This window comes from Pseudophryne corroboree, chromosome 4 (assembly GCF_028390025.1).
Source record: "Pseudophryne corroboree isolate aPseCor3 chromosome 4, aPseCor3.hap2, whole genome shotgun sequence".
Taxonomy (NCBI): domain Eukaryota; kingdom Metazoa; phylum Chordata; class Amphibia; order Anura; family Myobatrachidae; genus Pseudophryne; species Pseudophryne corroboree.
The window spans coordinates 26,179,704-26,198,272 of record NC_086447.1 but is presented as its reverse complement, the minus strand read 5'-3'; the positions used below and the strand labels follow the sequence as shown (position 1 = coordinate 26,198,272).

The 18,569-nt window shown below is 32.0% G+C and overlaps 21 non-coding genes across 21 annotated transcripts; all 21 read left to right on the top strand.

The window, feature by feature from the left end:
- Nucleotides 1-555: 555 nt before the first annotated feature.
- TRNAV-CAC (transfer RNA valine (anticodon CAC)) lies at nt 556-628 on the top strand. The gene has a single exon. It is a non-coding gene; the product is annotated as a tRNA-Val (tRNA).
- Nucleotides 629-1,056: 428 nt separating this feature from the next.
- TRNAV-AAC (transfer RNA valine (anticodon AAC)) lies at nt 1,057-1,129 on the top strand. Its single transcript has one exon. It is a non-coding gene; the product is annotated as a tRNA-Val (tRNA).
- Nucleotides 1,130-2,719: 1,590 nt separating this feature from the next.
- On the top strand, nt 2,720-2,792 carry TRNAV-CAC (transfer RNA valine (anticodon CAC)). The gene has a single exon. It is a non-coding gene; the product is annotated as a tRNA-Val (tRNA).
- A 1,151-nt stretch (nt 2,793-3,943) lies between these two features.
- On the top strand, nt 3,944-4,016 carry TRNAV-AAC (transfer RNA valine (anticodon AAC)). Its single transcript has one exon. It is a non-coding gene; the product is annotated as a tRNA-Val (tRNA).
- Nucleotides 4,017-4,884: 868 nt separating this feature from the next.
- On the top strand, nt 4,885-4,957 carry TRNAV-CAC (transfer RNA valine (anticodon CAC)). Its single transcript has one exon. It is a non-coding gene; the product is annotated as a tRNA-Val (tRNA).
- Nucleotides 4,958-5,385: 428 nt separating this feature from the next.
- On the top strand, nt 5,386-5,458 carry TRNAV-AAC (transfer RNA valine (anticodon AAC)). Its single transcript has one exon. It is a non-coding gene; the product is annotated as a tRNA-Val (tRNA).
- An 868-nt stretch (nt 5,459-6,326) lies between these two features.
- Nucleotides 6,327-6,399, top strand: TRNAV-CAC (transfer RNA valine (anticodon CAC)). Its single transcript has one exon. It is a non-coding gene; the product is annotated as a tRNA-Val (tRNA).
- A 430-nt stretch (nt 6,400-6,829) lies between these two features.
- On the top strand, nt 6,830-6,902 carry TRNAV-AAC (transfer RNA valine (anticodon AAC)). The gene has a single exon. It is a non-coding gene; the product is annotated as a tRNA-Val (tRNA).
- Nucleotides 6,903-7,770: 868 nt separating this feature from the next.
- TRNAV-CAC (transfer RNA valine (anticodon CAC)) lies at nt 7,771-7,843 on the top strand. Its single transcript has one exon. It is a non-coding gene; the product is annotated as a tRNA-Val (tRNA).
- A 430-nt stretch (nt 7,844-8,273) lies between these two features.
- Nucleotides 8,274-8,346, top strand: TRNAV-AAC (transfer RNA valine (anticodon AAC)). Its single transcript has one exon. It is a non-coding gene; the product is annotated as a tRNA-Val (tRNA).
- A 650-nt stretch (nt 8,347-8,996) lies between these two features.
- Nucleotides 8,997-9,069, top strand: TRNAV-AAC (transfer RNA valine (anticodon AAC)). The gene has a single exon. It is a non-coding gene; the product is annotated as a tRNA-Val (tRNA).
- An 870-nt stretch (nt 9,070-9,939) lies between these two features.
- Nucleotides 9,940-10,012, top strand: TRNAV-CAC (transfer RNA valine (anticodon CAC)). The gene has a single exon. It is a non-coding gene; the product is annotated as a tRNA-Val (tRNA).
- A 431-nt stretch (nt 10,013-10,443) lies between these two features.
- Nucleotides 10,444-10,516, top strand: TRNAV-AAC (transfer RNA valine (anticodon AAC)). Its single transcript has one exon. It is a non-coding gene; the product is annotated as a tRNA-Val (tRNA).
- Nucleotides 10,517-11,385: 869 nt separating this feature from the next.
- On the top strand, nt 11,386-11,458 carry TRNAV-CAC (transfer RNA valine (anticodon CAC)). The gene has a single exon. It is a non-coding gene; the product is annotated as a tRNA-Val (tRNA).
- A 1,154-nt stretch (nt 11,459-12,612) lies between these two features.
- On the top strand, nt 12,613-12,685 carry TRNAV-AAC (transfer RNA valine (anticodon AAC)). Its single transcript has one exon. It is a non-coding gene; the product is annotated as a tRNA-Val (tRNA).
- An 869-nt stretch (nt 12,686-13,554) lies between these two features.
- TRNAV-CAC (transfer RNA valine (anticodon CAC)) lies at nt 13,555-13,627 on the top strand. Its single transcript has one exon. It is a non-coding gene; the product is annotated as a tRNA-Val (tRNA).
- Nucleotides 13,628-14,057: 430 nt separating this feature from the next.
- Nucleotides 14,058-14,130, top strand: TRNAV-AAC (transfer RNA valine (anticodon AAC)). The gene has a single exon. It is a non-coding gene; the product is annotated as a tRNA-Val (tRNA).
- Nucleotides 14,131-14,780: 650 nt separating this feature from the next.
- Nucleotides 14,781-14,853, top strand: TRNAV-AAC (transfer RNA valine (anticodon AAC)). The gene has a single exon. It is a non-coding gene; the product is annotated as a tRNA-Val (tRNA).
- An 871-nt stretch (nt 14,854-15,724) lies between these two features.
- On the top strand, nt 15,725-15,797 carry TRNAV-CAC (transfer RNA valine (anticodon CAC)). The gene has a single exon. It is a non-coding gene; the product is annotated as a tRNA-Val (tRNA).
- A 1,370-nt stretch (nt 15,798-17,167) lies between these two features.
- Nucleotides 17,168-17,240, top strand: TRNAV-CAC (transfer RNA valine (anticodon CAC)). The gene has a single exon. It is a non-coding gene; the product is annotated as a tRNA-Val (tRNA).
- A 430-nt stretch (nt 17,241-17,670) lies between these two features.
- On the top strand, nt 17,671-17,743 carry TRNAV-AAC (transfer RNA valine (anticodon AAC)). Its single transcript has one exon. It is a non-coding gene; the product is annotated as a tRNA-Val (tRNA).
- Nucleotides 17,744-18,569: the final 826 nt, after the last annotated feature.

Here is an 18,569-nt window from a genome sequence, read left to right as displayed (position 1 = left end):
TTGCAGAATATCAAAAGTCAATTTCCCTTCTACCATGCATATTGGATGGTGTTGCATTCATGAAGTACCTGTAGTGTAGTATTATTCACATTTAGCCAATATGCATAAGGTTCCCCTTCAAAATTGGTCAGAAATACATTAAAAATAGATTTTTTTATTAAATACAATGATCAGAACTATTAATAAGTGAATGTGTCCTCTTGAAATGCAAAGTGGACAAAATAGCATAGAAATTATTAGAAAATAGAAAAATAAGTTTAGAAAAAAAAATTCTATGAAAACGGTTTGCCAATGGTACTTCCCGACTCCATAGTGATGAGATCTTCAAAAGTCAGTTTCTGTATTGTAGTGGTTATCACATTCGCCTAAAACACAAAAGGTCCCCAGTTCGAAACTGGGCAGAAATGTGCTGTTATCTTTAGAATTTTAAAACAAGGGATTTTTGGTTGAAATGCCAAATAAAAATGCAATCATATAAAAAGTTTATTTCAGAATGCCATAATGTATGTCAAAGATCATTTTTTATTGGATGGCGGGAGATGCTGTTTCCATGTGGTTTCTGTAGTGTAGTGGTTATCACGTTCGCCTCACACGCGAAAGGTCCTCAGTTCAAAACTGGGCAGAAACATCTTTTGTTACCTAAACACTTTGAATTCAATAATTTATATTTTGATAACTATCTACTGTTGCATTGCTCAATGAAAAAGCAAGCAAAAATCATATTGCAGAATATCAAAAGTCAATTTCCCTTCTACCATGCATATTGGATGGTGTTGCATTCATGAAGTACCTGTAGTGTAGAGTTATTCACATTTACCCAATATGCATAAGGTCCCCCTTCAAAATTGGTCAGAAATACATTAAAAAATATTTTTTTAGTAAATACAATGATCAGAATTGATAATAAGTGAATGTGTCCTCTTGAAATGCAAAGTGGAAAAATAGCGTCAAAATTATTAGAAAATAGGAAAAAAGTTTAGAAAAAATTATATTTCTAAGAAAAGCATGTGTCATTTGTACTTCCAGACTAGATAGTGATGGGATCCTCGAGAGTCAGTTTCTGTAGTGTAGTGGTTATCACGTTCGCCTAACACGCGAAAGGTCCCCAGTTTGAAACTGGGCAGAAACAATCTTTTAGCTTTAGAATTTTAAAACAATGAATTTTTGGGTAAAATGCTCAATAAAAATACAATCAGATAAAAAGTTTATTTTAGCATGCCATACTGAATGTCAAAGATCATTTTTTATTGGGTGATGGTCGCAAATTTTTCATGTAGTATCTGTAGTGTAGTGATTTCATGTTTGCCTCACACGTGAAAGGTCCCCAGTTCGAAATTGGCAAAAACATATTTTGTTACATAAACGCTTTGAATTCAATAATTTATATTTTGATAAATATATACTGTTGCATTGCTCAATGAAAAAGCAAGCAAAAAATCATATTGCAGAATATCAAAAGTCAATTTCCCTTCTACCATGCATATTGGATGGTGTTGCATTCAGGAAGTACCTGTAGTGTAGAGTTATTCACATTTACCCAATATGCATAAGGTCCCCCTTCAAAATTGGTCAGAAATACATTAAAAAAATATTTTTTTAGTAAATACAATGATCAGAATTGATAATAAGTGAATGTGTCCTCTTGAAATGCAAAGTGGAAAAATAGCGTCAAAATTATTAGAAAATAGGAAAAAAAGTTTAGAAAAAATTATATTTCTAAGAAAAGCATGTGTCATTTGTACTTCCAGACTAGATAGTGATGGGACCCACAAGAGTCAGTTTCTTTAGTGTAGTGGTTATCACGTTCGCCTAACACGCAAAAGGTCCCCAATTCAAAACTGTGCAAAAACAATCTTTTAGCTTTAGAATTTTAAAACAATGAATTTTTAGGTAAAATGCTCAATAAAAATACAATCAGATAAAAAGTTTATTTTAGCATGCCATACTGAATGTTAAAGATAATTTTTTATTGGATGATGGTCGCAAATTTTTCATGTAGTATCTGTAGTGTAGTGATTTCATGTTTGCCTCACACGTGAAAGGTCCCCGGTTCGAAATTGGCAGAAACATAATTTGTTACCTAAACACTTTGAATTCAATAATTTATATTTTGATAAATATATACTGTTGCATTGCTCAATGAAAAAGCAAGCAAAAAATCATATTGCAGAATATCAAAAGTCAATTTCCCTTCTACCATGCATATTGGATGGTGTTGCATTCATGAAGTACCTGTAGTGTAGTATTATTCACATTTAGCGAATATGCATAAGGTTCCCCTTCAAAATTGGTCAGAAATACATTAAAAATAGATTTTTTTATTAAATACAATGATCAGAACTATTAGTAAGTGAATGTGTCCTCTTGAAATGCAAAGTGGAAAAAATAGCATAGAAATTATTAGAAAATAGAAAAATAAGTTTAGAAAAAAAAATTCTATGAAAACGGTTTGCCAATGGTACTTCCTGACTCCATAGTGATGAGATCTTCAAAAGTCAGTTTCTGTATTGTAGTGGTTATCACATTCGCCTAAAACACAAAAGGTCCCCAGTTCGAAACTGGGCAGAAATGTGCTGTTATCTTTAGAATTTTAAAACAAGGGATTTTTGGTTGAAATGCCAAATAAAAATGCAATCATATAAAAAGTTTATTTCAGAATGCCATAATGTATGTCAAAGATCATTTTTTATTGGATGGCGGGAGACGCTGTTTCCATGTAGTTTCTGTAGTGTAGTGGTTATCACTTTCGCCTCACACGCGAAAGGTCCTAAGTTCAAAACTGGGCAGAAACATATTTTGTTACCTAAACACTTTGAATTCAATAATTTATATTTTGATAACTATCTACTGTTGCATTGCTCAATGAAAAAGCAAGCAAAAATCATATTGCAGAATATCAAAAGTCAATTTCCCTTCTACCATGCATATTGGATGGTGTTGCATTCATGAAGTACCTGTAGTGTAGAGTTATTCACATTTACCCAATATGCATAAGGTCCCCCTTCAAAATTGGTCAGAAATACATTAAAAAAATATTTTTTTTAGTAAATACAATGATCAGAATTGATAATAAGTGAATGTGTCCTCTTGAAATGCAAAGTGGAAAAATAGCGTCAAAATTATTAGAAAATAGGAAAAAAAGTTTAGAAAAAATTATATTTCTAAGAAAAGCATGTGTCATTTGTACTTCCAGACTAGATAGTGATAGTACCCACAAGAGTCGGTTTCTGTAGTGTAGTGGTTATCACGTTCGCCAAACACGCAAAAGGTACCCAGTTCAAAACTGGGCAAAAACAATCTTTTAGCTTTAGAATTTTAAAACAATGAATTTTTGGGTAAAATGCTCAATAAAAATACAATCAGATAAAAAGTTTATTTTAGCATGCCATACTGAATGTCAAAGATCATTTTTTATTGGATGATGGTCGCAAATTTTTCATGTAGTATCTGTAGTGTAGTGATTTCATGTTTGCCTCACACGTGAAAGGTCCCCAGTTCGAAATTGGCAGAAACATATTTTGTTACCTAAACACTTTGAATTCAATAATTTATATTTTGATAAATATATACTGTTGCATTGCTCAATGAAAAAGCAAGCAAAAAATCATATTGCAGAATATCAAAAGTCAATTTCCCTTCTACCATGCATATTGGATGGTGTTGCATTCATGAAGTACCTGTAGTGTAGAGTTATTCACATTTACCCAATATGCATAAGGTCCCCCTTCAAAATTGGTCAGAAATACATTAAAAAATATTTTTTTAGTAAATACAATGATCAGAATTGATAATAAGTGAATGTGTCCTCTTGAAATGCAAAGTGGAAAAATAGCGTCAAAAATATTAGAAAATAGGAAAAAAGTTTAGAAAAAATTATATTTCTAAGAAAAGCATGTGTCATTTGTACTTCCAGACTAGATAGGGGTGGGATCCACGAGAGTCAGTTTCTGTAGTGTAGTGGTTATTACGTTTGCCTAACACGCGAAAGGTCCCCAGTTCGAAACTGGGCAGAAACAATCTTTTAGCTTTAGAATTTTAAAACAATGAATTTTTGGGTAAAATGCTCAATAAAAATACAATCAGATAAAAAGTTTATTTTAGCATGCCATACTGAATGTCAAAGATCATTTTTTATTGGATGATGGTCGCAAATTTTTCATGTAGTATCTGTAGTGTAGTGATTTCATGTTTGCCTCACACGTGAAAGGTCCCCAGTTCGAAATTGGCAAAAACATATTTTGTTACCTAAACGCTTTGAATTCAATAATTTATATTTTGATAAATATATACTGTTGCATTGCTCAATGAAAAAGCAAGCAAAAAATCATATTGCAGAATATCAAAAGTCAATTTCCCTTCTACCATGCATATTGGATGGTGTTGCATTCATGAAGTACCTGTAGTGTAGTATTATTCACATTTAGCCAATATGCATAAGGTTCCCCTTCAAAATTGGTCAGAAATACATTAAAAATAGATTTTTTTATTAAATACAATGATCAGAACTATTAATAAGTGAATGTGTCCTCTTGAAATGCAAAGTGGAAAAAATAGCATAGAAATTATTAGAAAATAGAAAAATAAGTTTAGAAAAAAAAATTCTATGAAAACGGTTTGCCAATGGTACTTCCCGACTCCATAGTGATGAGATCTTCAAAAGTCAGTTTCTGTATTGTAGTGGTTATCACATTCGCCTAAAACACAAAAGGTCCCCAGTTCGAAACTGGGCAGAAATGTGCTGTTATCTTTAGAATTTTAAAACAAGGGATTTTTGGTTGAAATGCCAAATAAAAATGCAATCATATAAAAAGTTTATTTCAGAATGCCATAATGTATGTCAAAGATCATTTTTTATTGGATGGCGGGAGATGCTGTTTCCATGTAGTTTCTGTAGTGTAGTGGTTATCACGTTCGCCTCACACGCGAAAGATCCCCAGTTCAAAACTGGGCAGAAACATATTTTGTTACCTAAACACTTTGAATTCAATAATTTATATTTTGATAACTATCTACTGTTGCATGGCTCAATGAAAAAGCAAGCAAAAATCATATTGCAGAATATCAAAAGTCAATTTCCCTTATACCATGCATATTGGATGGTGTTGCATTCATGAAGTACCTGTAGTGTAGAGTTATTCACATTTACCCAATATGCATAAGGTCCCCCTTCAAAATTGGTCAGAAATACATTAAAAAATATTTTTTTAGTAAATACAATGATCAGAATTGATAATAAGTGAATGCGTCCTCTTGAAATGCAAAGTGGAAAAATAGCGTCAAAATTATTAGAAAATAGGAAAAAAGTTTAGAAAAAATTATATTTCTAAGAAAAGCATGTGTCATTTGTACTTCCAGACTAGATAGTGATGGGATCCACGAGAGTCAGTTTCTGTAGTGTAGTGGTTATCATGTTCGCCTAACACGCGAAAGGTCCCCGGTTCGAAACTGGGCAGAAACAATCTTTTAGCTTTAGAATTTTAAAACAATGAATTTTTGGGTAAAATGCTCAATAAAAATACAATCAGATAAAAAGTTTATTTTAGCATGCCATACTGAATGTCAAAGATCATTTTTTATTGGATGATGGTCGCAAATTTTTCATGTAGTATCTGTAGTGTGGTGATTTCATGTTTGCCTCACACGTGAAAGGTCCCCAGTTCGAAATTGGCAGAAACATATTTTGTGACCTAAACACTTTGAATTCAATAATTTATATTTTGATAACTATATACTGTTGCATTGCTCAATGAAAAAGCAAGCAAAAAAATCATATTGCAGAATATCAAAAGTCAATTTCCCTTCTACCATGCATATTGGATGGTGTTGCATTCATGAAGTACCTGTAGTGTAGTATTATTCACATTTAGCGAATATGCATAAGGATCCCCTTCAAAATTGGTCAGAAATACATTAAAAATAGATTTTTTTTTAAATACAATGATCAGAACTATTAATAAGTGAATGTGTCCTCTTGAAATGCAAAGTGGAAAAAATAGCATAGAAATTATTAGAAAATAGAAAAATAAGTTTAGAAAAAAAAATTCTAAGAAAACGGTTTGCCAATGGTACTTCCCGACTCCATAGTGATGAGATCTTCAAAAGTCAGTTTCTGTATTGTAGTGGTTATCACATTCGCCTAAAACACAAAAGGTCCCCAGTTCGAAACTGGGCAGAAATGTGCTGTTATCTTTAGAATTTTAAAACAAGGGATTTTTGGTTGAAATGCCAAATAAAAATGCAATCATATAAAAAGTTTATTTCAGAATGCCATAATGTATGTCAAAGATAATTTTTTATTGGATGGCGGAAGATGCTGTTTCCATGTAGTTTCTGTAGTGTAGTGGTTATCACTTTCGCCTCACACGCGAAAGGTCCTCAGTTCAAAACTGGGCAGAAACATATTTTGTTACCTAAACACTTTGAATTCAATAATTTATATTTTGATAACTATCTACTGTTGCATTGCTTAATGAAAAAGCAAGCAAAAATCATATTGCAGAATATCAAAAGTCAATTTCCCTTCTACCATGCATATTGGATGGTGTTGCATTCATGAAGTACCTGTAGTGTAGAGTTATTCACATTTACCCAATATGCATAAGGTCCCCCTTCAAAATTGGTCAGAAATACATTAAAAAAACATTTATTTAGTAAATACAATGATCAGAATTGATAATAAGTGAATGTGTCCTCTTGAAATGCAAAGTGGAAAAATAGCATCAAAATTATTAGAAAATAGGAAAAAAAGTTTAGAAAAAATTATATTTCTAAGAAAAGCATGTGTCATTTGTACTTCCAGACTAGATAGTGATGGGACCCACAAGAGTCAGTTTCTGTAGTGTAGTGGTTATCACGTTCGCCTAACATGCGAAAGGTCCCCAGTTCAAAACTGGGCAGAAACAATCTTTTAGCTTTAGAATTTTAAAACAATGAATTTTTGGGTAAAATGCTCAATAAAAATACAATCAGATAAAAAGTTTATTTTAGCATGCCATACTGAATGTCAAAGATCATTTTTTATTGGATGATAGTCGCAAATTTTTCATGTAGTATCTGTAGTGTAGTGATTTCATGTTTGCCTCACACGTGAAAGGTCCCCAGTTCGAAATTGGCAGAAACATATTTTGTTACCTAAACACTTTGAATTCAATAATTTATATTTTGATAACTATATACTGTTGCATTGCTCAATGAAAAAGCAAGCAAAAAATCATATTGCAGAATATCAAAAGTCAATTTCCCTTCTACCATGCATATTGGATGGTGTTGCATTCATGAAGTACCTGTAGTGTAGTATTATTCACATTTAGCGAATATGCATAAGGTTCCCCTTCAAAATTGGTCAGAAATACATTAAAAATAGATTTTTTTATTAAATACAATGATCAGAACTATTAATAAGTGAATGTGTCCTCTTGAAATGCAAAGTGGAAAAAATAGCATAGAAATTATTAGAAAATAGAAAAATAAGTTTAGAAAAAAAAAATCTAAGAAAACGGTTTGCCAATGGTACTTCCCGACTCCATAGTGATGAGATCTTCAAAAGTCAGTTTCTGTATTGTAGTGGTTATCACATTCGCCTAAAACACAAAAGGTCCCCAGTTCGAAACTGGGCAGAAATGTGCTGTTATCTTTAGAATTTTAAAACAAGGGATTTTTGGTTGAAATGCCAAATAAAAATGCAATCATATAAAAAGTTTATTTCAGAATGCCATAATGTATGTCAAAGATCATTTTTTATTAGATGGCGGGAGACGCTGTTTCCATGTAGTTTCTGTAGTGTAGTGGTTATCACTTTCGCCTCACACGCGAAAGGTCCTCAGTTCAAAACTGGGCAGAAACATATTTTGTTACCTAAACACTTTGAATTCAATAATTTATATTTTGATAACTATCTACTGTTGCATTGCTCAATGAAAAAGCAAGCAAAAATCATATTGCAGAATATCAAAAGTCAATTTCCCTTCTACCATGCATTATTGGATGGTGTTGCATTCATGAAGTACCTGTAGTGTAGAGTTATTCACATTTACCCAATATGCATAAGGTCCCCCTTCAAAATTGGTCAGAAATACATTAAAAAAATATTTTTTTTAGTAAATACAATGATCAGAATTGATAATAAGTGAATGTGTCCTCTTGAAATGCAAAGTGGAAAAATAGCGTCAAAATTATTAGAAAATAGGAAAACAGTTTAGAAAAATTACATTTCTAAGAAAAGCATGTGTCATTTGTACTTCCAGACTAGATAGTGATGGAATCCACGAGAGTCAGTTTCTGTAGTGTAGTGGTTATCATGTTCGCCTAACACGCGAAAGGTCCACAGTTCGAAACTGGGCAGAAACAATCTTTTAGCTTTAGAATTTTAAAACAATGAATTTTTGGGTAAAATGCTCAATAAAAATACAATCAGATAAAAAGTTTATTTTAGCATGCCATACTGAATGTCAAAGATCATTTTTTATTGGATGATGGTCGCAAATTTTTCATGTAGTATCTGTAGTGTGGTGATTTCATGTTTGCCTCACACGTGAAAGGTCCCCAGTTCGAAATTGGCAGAAACATATTTTGTTACCTAAACACTTTGAATTCAATAATTTATATTTTGATAAATATATACTGTTGCATTGCTCAATGAAAAAGCAAGCAAAAAATCATATTGCAGAATATCAAAAGTCAATTTCCCTTCTACCATGCATACTGGATGGTGTTGCATTCATGAAGTACCTGTAGTGTAGAGTTATTCACATTTACCCAATATGCATAAGGTCCCCCTTCAAAATTGGTCAGAAATACATTAAAAAAAGATTTTTTTTAGTAAATACAATGATCAGAATTGATAATAAGTGAATGTGTCCTCTTGAAATGCAAAGTGGAAAAATAGCGTCAAAATTATTAGAAAATAGGAAAAACAGTTTAGAAAAAATTATATTTCTAAGAAAAGCATGTGTCATTTGTACTTCCAGACTAGATAGTGATGGGCCCCACAAGAGTCAGTTTCTGTAGTGTAGTGGTTATCACGTTCGCCTAACACGCGAAAGGTCCCCAGTTCAAAACTGGGCAGAAACAATCTTTTAGCTTTAGAATTTTAAAACAATGAATTTTTGGGTAAAATGCTCAATAAAAATACAATCAGATAAAAAGTTTATTTTAGCATGCCATACTGAATGTCAAAGATCATTTTTTATTGGATGATGGTCGCAAATTTTTCATGTAGTATCTGTAGTGTGGTGATTTCATGTTTGCCTCACACGTGAAAGGTCCCCAGTTCGAAATTGGCAGAAACATATTTTGTTACCTAAACACTTTGAATTCAATAATTTATATTTTGATAACTATATACTGTTGCATTGCTCAATGAAAAAGCAGGCAAAAAATCATATTGCAGAATATCAAAAGTCAATTTCCCTTCTACCATGCATATTGGATGGTGTTGCATTCATGAAGTACCTGTAGTGTAGTATTATTCACATTTAGCGAATATGCATAAGGTTCCCCTTCAAAATAGGTCAGAAATACATTAAAAATAGATTTTTTTTTATTAAATACAATGATCAGAACTATTAATAAGTGAATGTGTCCTCTTGAAATGCAAAGTGGAAAAAATAGCATAGAAATTATTAGAAAATAGAAAAATAAGTTTAGAAAAAAAAATTCTAAGAAAACGGTTTGCCAATGGTACTTCCCGACTCCATAGTGATGAGATCTTCAAAAGTCAGTTTCTGTATTGTAGTGGTTATCACATTCGCCTAAAACACAAAAGGTCCCCAGTTCGAAACTGGGCAGAAATGTGCTGTTATCTTTAGAATTTTAAAACAAGGGATTTTTGGTTGAAATGCCAAATAAAAATGCAATCATATAAAAAGTTTATTTCAGAATGCCATAATGTATGTCAAAGATCATTTTTTATTGGATGGCGGGAGACGCTGTTTCCATGTAGTTTCTGTAGTGTAGTGGTTATCACTTTTGCCTCACACGCGAAAGGTCCTCAGTTCAAAACTGGGCAGAAACATATTTTGTTACCTAAACACTTTGAATTCAATAATTTATATTTTGATAACTATCTACTGTTGCATTGCTCAATTAAAAAGCAAGCAAAAATCATATTGCAGAATATCAAAAGTCAATTTCCCTTCTACCATGCATATTGGATGGTGTTGCATTCATGAAGTACCTGTAGTGTAGAGTTATTCACATTTACCCAATATGCATAAGGTCCCCCTTCAAAATTGGTCAGAAATACATAAAAAAAAGATTTTTTTTAGTAAATACAATGATCAGAATTGATAATAAGTGAATGTGTCCTCTTGAAATGCAAAGTGGAAAAATAGCGTCAAAATTATTAGAAAATAGGAAAAAAAGTTTAGAAAAAATTATATTTCTAAGAAAAGCATGTGTCATTTGTACTTCCAGACTAGATAGTGATGAGCCCCACAAGAGTCAGTTTCTGTAGTGTAGTGGTTATCACGTTCGCCTAACACGCGAAAGGTCCCCAGTTCAAAACTGGGCAGAAACAATCTTTTAGCTTTAGAATTTTAAAACAATGAATTTTTGGGTAAAATGCTCAATAAAAATACAATCAGATAAAAAGTTTATTTTAGCATGCCATACTGAATGTCAAAGATCATTTTTTATTGGATGATGGTCGCAAATTTTTCATGTAGTATCTGTAGTGTGGTGATTTCATGTTTGCCTCACACGTGAAAGGTCCCCAGTTCGAAATTGGCAGAAACATATTTTGTGACCTAAACACTTTGAATTCAATAATTTATATTTTGATAACTATATACTGTTGCATTGCTCAATGAAAAAGCAAGCAAAAAAATCATATTGCAGAATATCAAAAGTCAATTTCCCTTCTACCATGCATATTGGATGGTGTTGCATTCATGAAGTACCTGTAGTGTAGTATTATTCACATTTAGCGAATATGCATAAGGATCCCCTTCAAAATTGGTCAGAAATACATTAAAAATAGATTTTTTTTTTTAATACAATGATCAGAACTATTAATAAGTGAATGTGTCCTCTTGAAATGCAAAGTGGAAAAAATAGCATAGAAATTATTAGAAAATAGAAAAATAAGTTTAGAAAAAAAAATTCTAAGAAAACGGTTTGCCAATGGTACTTCCCGACTCCATAGTGATGAGATCTTCAAAAGTCAGTTTCTGTATTGTAGTGGTTATCACATTCGCCTAAAACACAAAAGGTCCCCAGTTCGAAACTGGGCAGAAATGTGCTGTTATCTTTAGAATTTTAAAACAAGGGATTTTTGGTTGAAATGCCAAATAAAAATGCAATCATATAAAAAGTTTATTTCAGAATGCCATAATGTATGTCAAAGATAATTTTTTATTGGATGGCGGGAGATGCTGTTTCCATGTAGTTTCTGTAGTGTAGTGGTTATCACTTTCGCCTCACACGCGAAAGGTCCTCAGTTCAAAACTGGGCAGAAACATATTTTGTTACCTAAACACTTTGAATTCAATAATTTATATTTTGATAACTATCTACTGTTGCATTGCTCAATGAAAAAGCAAGCAAAAATCATATTGCAGAATATCAAAAGTCAATTTCCCTTCTACCATGCATTATTGGATGGTGTTGCATTCATGAAGTACCTGTAGTGTAGAGTTATTCACATTTACCCAATATGCATAAGGTCCCCCTTCAAAATTGGTCAGAAATACATTAAAAAAATATTTTTTTAGTAAATACAATGATCAGAATTGATAATAAGTGAATGTGTCCTCTTGAAATGCAAAGTGGAAAAATAGCGTCAAAATTATTAGAAAATAGGAAAAAAAGTTTAGAAAAAATTATATTTCTAAGAAAAGCATGTGTCATTTGTACTTCCAGACTAGATAGTGATAGGACCCACAGGAGTCAGTTTCTGTAGTGTAGTGGTTATCACGTTCGCCTAACACGCAAAAGGTCCCCAGTTCAAAATTGGGCAAAAACAATCTTTTAGCTTTAGAATTTTAAAACAATGAATTTTTGGGTAAAATGCTCAATAAAAATACAATCAGATAAAAAGTTTATTTTAGCATGCCATACTGAATGTCAAAGATCATTTTTTATTGGATGATGGTTGCAAATTTTTCATGTAGTATCTGTAGTGTGGTGATTTCATGTTTGCCTCACACGTGAAAGGTCCCCAGTTCGAAATTGGCAGAAACATATTTTGAAACCTAAACACTTTGAATTCAATAATTTATATTTTGATAACTATATACTGTTGCATTGCTCGATGAAAAAGCAAGCAAAAAATCATATTGCAGAATATCAAAAGTCAATTTCCCTTCTACCATGCATATTGGATGGTGTTGCATTCATGAAGTACCTGTAGTGTAGAGTTATTCACATTTACCCAATATGCATAAGGTCCCCCTTCAAAATTGGTCAGAAATACATTAAAAAAAGATTTTTTTTAGTAAATACAATGATCAGAATTGATAATAAGTGAATGTGTCCTCTTGAAATGCAAAGTGGAAAAATAGCGTCAAAATTATTAGAAAATAGGAAAAAAAGTTTAGAAAAAATTATATTTCTAAGAAAAGCATGTGTCATTTGTACTTCCAGACTAGATAGTGATGAGCCCCACAAGAGTCAGTTTCTGTAGTGTAGTGGTTATCACGTTCGCCTAACACGCGAAAGGTCCCCAGTTCAAAACTGGGCAGAAACAATCTTTTAGCTTTAGAATTTTAAAACAATGAATTTTTGGGTAAAATGCTCAATAAAAATACAATCAGATAAAAAGTTTATTTTAGCATGCCATACTGAATGTCAAAGATCATTTTTTATTGGATGATGGTCGCAAATTTTTCATGTAGTATCTGTAGTGTGGTGATTTCATGTTTGCCTCACACGTGAAAGGTCCCCAGTTCGAAATTGGCAGAAACATATTTTGTTACCTAAACACTTTGAATTCAATAATTTATATTTTGATAACTATATACTGTTGCATTGCTCAATGAAAAAGCAAGCAAAAAATCATATTGCAGAATATCAAAAGTCAATTTCCCTTCTACCATGCATATTGGATGGTGTTGCATTCATGAAGTACCTGTAGTGTAGTATTATTCACATTTAGCGAATATGCATAAGGTTCCCCTTCAAAATTGGTCAGAAATACATTAAAAATAGATTTTTTTTTATTAAATACAATGATCAGAACTATTAATAAGTGAATGTGTCCTCTTGAAATGCAAAGTGGAAAAAATAGCATAGAAATCATTAGAAAATAGAAAAATAAGTTTAGAAAAAAAATTCTAAGAAAACGGTTTGCCAATGGTACTTCCCGACTCCATAGTGATGAGATCTTCAAAAGTCAGTTTCTGTATTGTAGTGGTTATCACATTCGCCTAAAACACAAAAGGTCCCCAGTTCGAAACTGGGCAGAAATGTGCTGTTATCTTTAGAATTTTAAAACAAGGGATTTTTGGTTGAAATGCCAAATAAAAATGCAATCATATAAAAAGTTTATTTCAGAATGCCATAATGTATGTCAAAGATAATTTTTTATTGGATGGCGGGAGATGCTGTTTCCATGTAGTTTCTGTAGTGTAGTGGTTATCACTTTCGCCTCACACGCGAAAGGTCCTCAGTTCAAAACTGGGCAGAAACATATTTTGTTACCTAAACACTTTGAATTCAATAATTTATATTTTGATAACTATCTACTGTTGCATTGCTTAATGAAAAAGCAAGCAAAAATCATATTGCAGAATATCAAAAGTCAATTTCCCTTCTACCATGCATATTGGATGGTGTTGCATTCATGAAGTACCTGTAGTGTAGAGTTATTCACATTTACCCAATATGCATAAGGTCCCCCTTCAAAATTGGTCAGAAATACATTAAAAAAAGATTTATTTAGTAAATACAATGATCAGAATTGATAATAAGTGAATGTGTCCTCTTGAAATGCAAAGTGGAAAAATAGCATCAAAATTATTAGAAAATAGGAAAAAAAGTTTAGAAAAAATTATATTTCTAAGAAAAGCATGTGTCATTTGTACTTCCAGACTAGATAGTGATGGTACCGACAAGAGTCAGTTTCTGTAGTGTAGTGGTTATCACGTTCGCCTAACACGCGAAAGGTCCCCAGTTCAAAACTGGGCAGAAACAATCTTTTAGCTTTAGAATTTTAAAACAATGAATTTTTGGGTAAAATGCTCAATAAAAATACAATCAGATAAAAAGTTTATTTTAGCATGCCATACTGAATGTCAAAGATCATTTTTTATTGGATGATGGTTGCAAATTTTTCATGTAGTATCTGTAGTGTGGTGATTTCATGTTTGCCTCACACGTGAAAGGTCCCCAGTTCGAAATTGGCAGAAACATATTTTGAAACCTAAACACTTTGAATTCAATAATTTATATTTTGATAACTATATACTGTTGCATTGCTCGATGAAAAAGCAAGCAAAAAATCATATTGCAGAATATCAAAAGTCAATTTCCCTTCTACCATGCATATTGGATGGTGTTGCATTCATGAAGTACCTGTAGTGTAGAGTTATTCACATTTACCCAATATGCATAAGGTCCCCCTTCAAAATTGGTCAGAAATACATTAAAAAAAGATTTTTTTTAGTAAATACAATGATCAGAATTGATAATAAGTGAATGTGTCCTCTTGAAATGCAAAGTGGAAAAATAGCGTCAAAATTATTAGAAAATAGGAAAAAAAGTTTAGAAAAAATTATATTTCTAAGAAAAGCATGTGTCATTTGTACTTCCAGACTAGATAGTGATGAGCCCCACAAGAGTCAGTTTCTGTAGTGTAGTGGTTATCACGTTCGCCTAACACGCGAAAGGTCCCCAGTTCAAAACTGGGCAGAAACAATCTTTTAGCTTTAGAATTTTAAAACAATGAATTTTTGGGTAAAATGCTCAATAAAAATACAATCAGATAAAAAGTTTATTTTAGCATGCCATACTGAATGTCAAAGATCATTTTTTATTGGATGATGGTCGCAAATTTTTCATGTAGTATCTGTAGTGTGGTGATTTCATGTTTGCCTCACACGTGAAAGGTCCCCAGTTCGAAATTGGCAGAAACATATTTTGTTACCTAAACACTTTGAATTCAATAATTTATATTTTGATAACTATATACTGTTGCATTGCTCAATGAAAAAGCAAGCAAAAAATCATATTGCAGAATATCAAAAGTCAATTTCCCTTCTACCATGCATATTGGATGGTGTTGCATTCATGAAGTACCTGTAGTGTAGTATTATTCACATTTAGCGAATATGCATAAGGTTCCCCTTCAAAATTGGTCAGAAATACATTAAAAATAGATTTTTTTTTTATTAAACACAATGATCAGAACTATTAATAAGTGAATGTGTCCTCTTGAAATGCAAAGTGGAAAAAATAGCATAGAAATTATTAGAAAATAGAAAAATAAGTTTAGAAAAAAAAATTCTAAGAAAATGGTTTGCCAATGGTACTTCCCGACTCCATAGTGATGAGATCTTCAAAAGTCAGTTTCTGTATTGTAGTGGTTATCACATTCGCCTAAAACACAAAAGGTCCCCAGTTCGAAACTGGGCAGAAATGTGCTGTTATCTTTAGAATTTTAAAACAAGGGATTTTTGGTTGAAATGCCAAATAAAAATGCAATCATATAAAAAGTTTATTTCAGAATGCCATAATGTATGTCAAAGATAATTTTTTATTGGATGGCGGGAGATGCTGTTTTCATGTAGTTTCTGTAGTGTAGTGGTTATCACGTTTGCCTCACACGCGAAAGGTCCCCAGTTCGAAACTGGGCAGAAACATATTTTGTTACCTAAACACTTTGAATTCAATAATTTATATTTTGATAACTATCTACTGTTGCATTGCTCAATGAAAAAGCAAGCAAAAATCATATTGCAGAATATCAAAAGTCAATTTCCCTTCTACCATGCATACTGGATGGTGTTGCATTCATGAAGTACCTGTAGTGTAGAGTTATTCACATTTACCCAATATGCATAAGGTCCCCCTTCAAAATTGGTCAGAAATACATTAAAAATATTTTTTTAGTAAATACAATGATCAGAATTGATAATAAGTGAATGTGTCCTCTTGAAATGCAAAGTGGAAAAATAGCGTCAAAAATATTAGAAAATAGGAAAAAAGTTTAGAAAAAATTATATTTCTAAGAAAAGCATGTGTCATTTGTACTTCCAGACTAGATAGGGGTGGGATCCACGAGAGTCAGTTTCTGTAGTGTAGTGGTTATTACGTTCGCCTAACACGCGAAAGGTCCCCAGTTCGAAACTGAGCAGCAACAATCTTTTAGCTTTAGAATTTTAAAACAATGAATTTTTGGGAAAAATGCTCAATAAAAATACAATCAGATAAAAAGTTTATTTTAGCATGCCATACTGAATGCCAAAGATCATTTTTTATTGGATGATGGTCGCAAATTTTTCATGTAGTATCTGTAGTGTGGTGATTTCATGTTTGCCTCACACGTGAAAGGTCCCCAGTTCGAAATTGGCAGAAACATATTTTGTTACCTAAACACTTTGAATTCAATAATTTATATTTTGATAACTATATACTGTTGCATTGCTCAATGAAAAAGCAAGCAAAAAATCATATTGCAGAATATCAAAAGTCAATTTCCCTTCTACCATGCATATTGGATGGTGTTGCATTCATGAAGTACCTGTAGTGTAGTATTATTCACATTTAGCGAATATGCATAAGGTTCCCCTTCAAAATTGGTCAGAAATACATTAAAAATAGATTTTTTTTTATTAAATACAATGATCAGAACTATTAATAAGTGAATGTGTCCTCTTGAAATGCAAAGTGGAAAAAATAGCATAGAAATTATTAGAAAATAGAAAAATAAGTTTAGAAAAAAAAATTCTAAGAAAACGGTTTGCCAATGGTACTTCCCGACTCCATAGTGATGAGATCTTCAAAAGTCAGTTTCTGTATTGTAGTGGTTATCACATTCGCCTAAAACACAAAAGGTCCCCAGTTCGAAACTGGGCAGAAATGTGCTGTTATCTTTAGAATTTTAAAACAAGGGATTTTTGGTTGAAATGCCAAATAAAAATGCAATCATATAAAAAGTTTATTTCAGAATGCCATAATGTATGTCAAAGATAATTTTTTATTGGATGGCGGGAGATGCTGTTTCCATGTAGTTTCTGTAGTGTAGTGGTTATCACTTTCGCCTCACACGCGAAAGGTCCTCAGTTCAAAACTGGGCAGAAACATATTTTGTTACCTAAACACTTTGAATTCAATAATTTATATTTTGATAACTATCTACTGTTGCATTGCTTAATGAAAAAGCAAGCAAAAATCATATTGCAGAATATCAAAAGTCAATTTCCCTTCTACCATGCATATTGGATGGTGTTGCATTCATGAAGTACCTGTAGTGTAGAGTTATTCACATTTACCCAATATGCATAAGGTCCCCCTTCAAAATTGGTCAGAAATACATTAAAAAAAGATTTATTTAGTAAATACAATGATCAGAATTGATAATAAGTGAATGTGTCCTCTTGAAATGCAAAGTGGAAAAATAGCATCAACATTATTAGAAAATAGGAAAAAAAGTTTAGAAAAAATTATATTTCTAAGAAAAGCATGTGTCATTTGTACTTCCAGACTAGATAGTGATGGGACACACAAGAGTCAGTTTCTGTAGTGTAGTGGTTATCACGTTCGCCTAACACGCGAAAGGTCCCCAGTTCAAAACTGGGCAGAAACAATCTTTTAGCTTTAGAATTTTAAAACAATGAATTTTTGGGTAAAATGCTCAATAAAAATACAATCAGATAAAAAGTTTATTTTAGCATGCCATACTGAATGTCAAAGATAATTTTTTATTGGATGATGGTCGCAAATTTTTCATGTAGTATCTGTAGTGTAGTGATTTCATGTTTGCCTCACACGTGAAAGGTCCCCAGTTCGAAATTGGCAGAAACATATTTTGTTACCTAAACACTTTGAATTCAATAATTTATATTTTGATAACTATATTCTGTTGCATTGCTCAATGAAAAAGCAAGCAAAAAATCATATTGCAGAATATCAAATGTCAATTTCCCTTCTACCATGCATATTGGATGGTGTTGCATTCATGAAGTACCTGTAGTGTAGTAATATTCACATTTAGCGAATATGCATAAGGTTCCCCTTCAAAATTGGTCAGAAATACATTAAAAATAGATTTTTTTATTAAATACAATGATCAGAACTATTAATAAGTGAATGTGTCCTCTTGAAATGCAAAGTGGAAAAAATAGCATAGAAATTATTAGAAAATAGAAAAATAAGTTTAGAAAAAAAAAATTCTAAGAAAACGGTTTGCCAATGGTACTTCCCGACTCCATAGTGATGAGATCTTCAAAAGTCAGTTTCTGTATTGTAGTGGTTATCACATTCGCCTAAAACACAAAAGGTCCCCAGTTCGAAACTGGGCAGAAATGTGCTGTTATCTTTAGAATTTTAAAACAAGGGATTTTTGGTTGAAATGCCAAATAAAAATGCAATCATATAAAAATTTTATTATAGAATGCCATAATGTATGTCAA